Below are 6,000 nucleotides of genomic sequence, written 5' to 3'. Positions count from 1 at the left end.
CTTTAGCTCTTAGTCCCGAAGGTCTCGACGTAGCGATCTTGTTTCCTTGATGACTCCGCACGGCTTTACTTGCTCCTTCACGTTGTTTCACTGGTTACTGGTTCACTAGATGACTGTTACTTGTTGAAATCGACTGATCCAGCTTCCTGCGCTCGGCCGGTTTATATAGGTCTCCATTTACCGCTAGTTATCGGCGTCTCCTTGCCTCCTGGTCCAAAGTCCACGGTTTTACCGTTCTACCTTTCGCCCTCTGCGCACGGCACCAAAATCAGGGTCCAAAGTCCGGTGCCGTGCCGATACTTCCTTCTGCCCACGGCCCTTCGCCGCTCTCTTCTTTTGCTGTCCCTCTCGGACTCTCCTTGTCCTTGTCTGGTGCTCAGTGCACCACTCCCTCTCGCCGCACTACCGTTACTACGGGCGAATTCGCCGCGTAACTGGTAACTGGAAGGCAACTGCTTGCATGCGCTTACTCTGCTTGCTTCTTAACTTGTGGGGAGCTATTCAACTCCTCACATTCTCCCCTTACTTCGGGAATGAAAAAGAGACTCACTGTTCTCTCTGCCTTGGTATACTCCACATTCTGACATCCTTCCCTCGACGTGTCCTCTCCTCGTACTTGTCCTCGTTTACTTGTAGTCTTCCAGTCGACTCGCTCTTCCAGATGGTTCCCATGACGCTTACAGCTCCTTCTTGAGTCCCACAGCGCGGATCCTCCTTCCAGATTTTGAATCTCCCGCCTCACACGTTTCCCCCGTAGACTTTGAATTCCCGCCCAGACGTTTCCCCCGGAGACTTTTGAATTCCCGCCCCAGAAGTTTTCCCCGTAGACTTTTGAATTCCCGCCTCAGACTTTTTTTCCGTTGACTTTTTCGATCTCCGTAATTTGTCTTCTCCGTCGGATGGTCACTCTACGTCGTGCCGATCGGTCTCCAGTCGTTATCGGTGTTATCGATTTTCTCCCGAGTGGCTCTCCGTTGTATGGTCACTCTCCGCCAAACCGATCGGTCTTCAGTTGCTATCGGTTCCGTGACCCAACGTGGCGTTGCCACCCGGTGTTATCGATGTTCCACAGCGTGACTCCTTGTGCCGATATTTCCAGTATTTTGTACCCACCGATCGACACTTCCGTCTAGTGCCAATCGGCCGCCATGAATCGAAGTGCCCCCATCCCTTGTTTATAGTGACTTCGCACAATGATATGGTAAGCGCAATTTCCTATCTATTTCTTGTTTACTTATTGTCTCTTTCCTTCAGAGCTTGGCCTAGGACTGCAGAGTTGACCTTTCCTGCCCTTGGGGCCGGGTTTAATGACTCTGCTAGGTTCATCACTTTCTCTCGTCGTTCTACGTTTAGTTGGCAAGTAGTTTGTTTCCCTGCGACCCCGGTTTTCATGTATATCTCTCATTTCAGATGCCGGATCAGCTGTAGTGCATTCTATGTGTGTGTATTTTCCTTTTTTTTTAATTGTGGCCGTTTATGTGTGCGCGCGTCATTTTCGTGTTTTTCCGGCTTGGCATGCTAATTAATTTAATTGTGGCCGTTTATGTGTGTGCTCGTTATTTTCGGCTTGGCATGCTACGGTTAAAGCTCTCGAGCTGTACCGTCTCCCCTCTTTCCTCGGGAAACAAAGATCTGGTTGTGGTCTTCCTCGACTCGTACAGAGTCTGCCTACGCTACGGATTGTTGTTGGCCAACGGTCTTTTCGGTTTCTCGTCCTGTGCATCACCTTATTCCATGCGGCGTATTAACGGATGACTCTGGCTTCATGCCCGACGCAGAATCTGTTTGCCTCGTTGTCCGGGTCACTGTAACTCCTTGTTTCTTGCGTTCTATACAGACTATGGTACTTGTGCCCGATGATATAGTCCGTGCTTTTTGTCGTTGAATGCTCATGTTATCCTGCGGTTTATATAGACTCTGGCTTATGCCCGACGCTATAGTCCGAACTTTTTGTTGTTGCATGCTCGTGTTGTCCTTGCTTGTCTGTACCGAGTTCTTGTGTTTGTTGCTTAAGCTCACTGACGTGGACGGTTCGTTCTTTTTGTGTATCCTTGTGGCGGATTCTACAAATGACTGGTGAGACGAAGTCTATTACCGTGTACGGTCCGTCTTATCTCGGCGCTAGCTTAGCCGCGAAACCCTCGGCTGTCTTTGACAAATGGTGTTCCTTCGCCCAGACCGTGTCCCCTATTGTTGGATTCCATTGCCTCCTTCGTAGATTGTAATGCCTGGGTTGGTCCTGAGCAGCTTTCTCCATGTTCCGAAGTTCAATTACGAAGATCTCCTTCATCTTATTGGCCTTACCTTCAGGTGTTTCCGTCTGCTTTCCAGTTCCGATGGTTTCCCTGTCGTACAGGGCTCTGGGCAGTCGAGGCTCTCGAGCCTGCGTGAGGAAACACGGGGAGTACCCTGTTGACTCCGACGTACTTGAATTTACCGCTAGCATAATCTACGGCCACTTTTCGTCCCAATTCCTCTGGTTCAGTCCCGCAAACTGCGCTATCATGGTTTTAACTGTTCGGTTCGCTCTTTCCGTCGGATTATGCTGCGGGGTATAAGGTGCTGTGAATTGTTGCTTAATGCCCATTTCGTTGAAGAATTTTGTGAATGCGCGGCTGGCAAACTGAACTGGGGCTCCGAACCTAGCGATGATTCTTTCTCGGAACGCCTTTTGAAGTGTTTCTGCCGTTGCTGCTCGCAGCGCCACCAACTCCGTTCACTTTGAAAACCTATCTATCAGCACTAGCAGCATCTGGTTGTCATGCTTCGATCTGGGCAATGGTCCGACAAAGTCTGCACATACAGTTGCCCATGGTTCTTCGGGTATCTGCGTTAGCATTTTCCCAGCTGCCTGCATCTGGTTAGGCTTGTATTTGAGGCATGTTTCGCATTTCCGTACGAGTGCTCGGGCGTCCCTATGCATTCCTGGCCAGTAATATCGAGCCGCCAGCCTTGCAATCGTTTTCCGACTTCCCACGTGTCCAGCGGCTGGTGAGTCGTGATTCTCCTTCAGTACTGTTTCCCTTAGCTGCCACGTCTTCGCTGCCTGCTCTGTGCGAGATATGCCTGTATAACGCGCCTCCCTCCATTTGGCAGTCCGGAAACTTCTGTGGCTGTGTGTTAATCTTCTCACACATATCCTTGATCCAGCTGCATGTTCCCTGCGTGTCCTCCGGAGTTTCCTTGGCTAGCCTAAAGGCTTCCGGCAGAGGCTGTCTTGACAGTGCATCAGCGACCACGTTAAGCTGCCCCTTCCTGTACGATATTTCAAAATCATACTGCTGCAGCTCCAGGGCCCATCTCGCTATTCTTCCTGAGGGACTTTCGATGCTGTTCAACCATTTAAGCGCCATATGGTCAGTCACCACTTTGAAGTGGTATCCTTCCAAGTATATTTTCAGCTTCCGGATTGCCCAGACGATTGCCAGGCATTCCTTTTCGCTGGTTGAATAGTTCTTTTCCGCGCCATTCAGGGTACGGCTTGAGCTTCAGTTTCTTGCGTCAGGACTGCCCCTATACAATCGCTTGCGTCCGTCTGCAGTACGAATCGCATGCCAGCACAGGCTCGGCCACTAGCCTTGCTTTCACCTCCTCGAATGCTTGCTGGTGCTCTGCAGTCCATGTCCATTTCGTGCCCTTCCGCAATAGGTCATTTAGTGGTTTCACTATTCGCGCAAAGTCGGGCACGCCCAAGTATTGGCGCAGTTCCCAGATGGTTGTAGGTGGTTCCAGCTCGGCTATGGCTGCTACTTTTTCGGGATCAGTACCGATTCCTTGGTTCGTAACGCGGTGTGCCAGGTAAAACAATGCGCTTCTGAACAAATTACATTTTTCGGGATTTATCCTGAGGTTTGCCTGTTTAAGGCGTCGGAAAACTCCTCTCAGGTTCCTTCTGTGTTCTTCCAGTGTGCGTCCGATAACGATGATGCCGTCTTGGTATGCAAACGCGTGTGGTTCCATCTCCGGTCCAATAACCTGGTCCAGTGCTCTCTGGAAAGTCGACGAGGCGGAGTGTAAGCCAAATGGCATTACTTTCCACTGTAAAGCCTCATTCCTGGCACTGTGAACGCCGTGAATGGCATGATATTTTCGTCCAGTATGGATTTGGCATTGATCTGTCTAAAGTCGACACAAAGCCTCCACTGACCTGTCTTTTTCTTCACCATGACAATCGGGGAGCTGTACGGACTTCTCGAGTGTTCTATGCATCCCTTCTCCAGTAACTCGTCGACTTTCGCATTGGTTTCCCCTTGAACCTTTGGATTTTTCGGGTAGTATCTCTGTTTGATTGGTTTGTCGTCCTTCATGGTGATTCGGCGCTCGGCTATGTTGGATGTTCCACTCATTGTTCGAAATTCCGCGAGCTCCTGCTCTAGGAATTTTTCAACGTCGCATTCCTCAGAGGTGGTTTGTACCACTGCCACGGACAATTTTTCCTCTAACCACCCGTTGTGCCTTCTTCTTTCTGGGATCACCACTGTATGTCCGGCACACCTTATTTCGGCGCCGACTCCTGTGAGGAAATTCCATCCTAGCACCAGCGAGTCTACCACTCCTGGTAGGATCAGCAGGTTCATGGGCAATCGCTTATTGCCGAATTCGATCTCCACTTCGAGCTGCGTGTTTATCCCGCTGCACCTGCCATCTGCCAACCTAACTTGCCTTCTCGTCATTGTAATCTTTCCATAAGCAGCCAGTATATCCGCCCGCTCCTCGCTTATAAAGCTCGCTGTTGCTCCGGTGTCGATTGTGGCTTTGTGTGAGGTTCCGCCAATCGTTACCGCTGCGGATAACTGCTGCTCTTTTTCGATTAATTTGCCAGTTAGTTTGGAGAGACATCACCTTGCGACCCCTGCTCACCTCTCTGCGGCTGAGATCGCTGGCCATTTCCCGATCTCTGGCAGCACTTTACACTTCTAACACCAACCTTGCCGCAAGTCCAGCAGAACAGTAGCCGCAAGTTTTGGCAACCTCTGGCCCAGTGCCCGTGACCGCCACACCGCCTACATGCTTCGTGTGGGTGCCCTGGGTGGCCTCTGATTGGTAGCAGGTGGTCTCCATAACGTGCTCTGGGGGTTATATTTGTTTGGAGTCCATTGGCTTGGTCCGTCGATGGTCAGTTGGTGTCCGCCTTCTTCTTCGCACCTTCTACACGTAACCTGATGTGGTGCTGTTGCTTGGCTTCGAGAGAATTTGTTTTCTAGTATGAATGCCTTTCGCTCTTTCTCGAGTTCTTCATATTCATCCGCCAGGACCATAAGACATTCTAGATCGTCTATCTTGTACGTTCTTAGAGAGATCCTCAGATCAGGCGTGCGGTTTTCTTTAATTAGCTCGAGAGTTTCCTTTGGAGAGTAGACGAGTGGTCTCATCAAGGTCTGCATGTCGACCATATAGTCCTTGAACGACTCTCCGAAACCCTGGTTTCTTTGTTTGACTCCACGCCCAGGCTAGCTATGAGCTGTTCAGCGTCTGGGACTTGCAACTTGCCGCTTGAGCCTGGTATTTCGTATAATTCCTCCAGCTCAGCCCAAATTTCCGCCATTCCTGGGTCGTTTTGTGTTTTCGTAACATACTCTGAAAGGGCTTTTCGCATGTCGTCCGACCTGCCCTCCAAGATGATGCCCAGCTTGCCTGCCACCTTTGGGAAATCCTCTTTCTTGAGGAGATAGATCCAATTTTTCCCTATTTCTGTTTAATGCTGTATTTTCACTGTCAGGACAATCACGTTGGGCGCCAGATGTAACGAACTGATTTTCTTTGTTATCTGCTCGCTACGAATTTCGTGCGGCTAGCTTAGAAGATGTAAGTGTTCGTCCCACCAAATTTATATATACGTGACTGCCCTGTTGATCAGTGAAACGCACAGAAAGATTGGGAGTATACAGTGATCTTTTATTCGCCGACTTGACCCTCGGCCGGGGTGGTGTATTGATAATGTAGAACTATGTTCTGCCGTCGTCTCCTTCCCACGTTAAACGTCTCGCTGGATCGTGCTGG

This window comes from Drosophila elegans, unplaced genomic scaffold (assembly GCF_018152505.1).
Source record: "Drosophila elegans isolate 14027-0461.03 unplaced genomic scaffold, ASM1815250v1 contig_388, whole genome shotgun sequence".
Taxonomy (NCBI): domain Eukaryota; kingdom Metazoa; phylum Arthropoda; class Insecta; order Diptera; family Drosophilidae; genus Drosophila; species Drosophila elegans.
Note: the sequence above shows the minus strand (reverse complement) of the source record.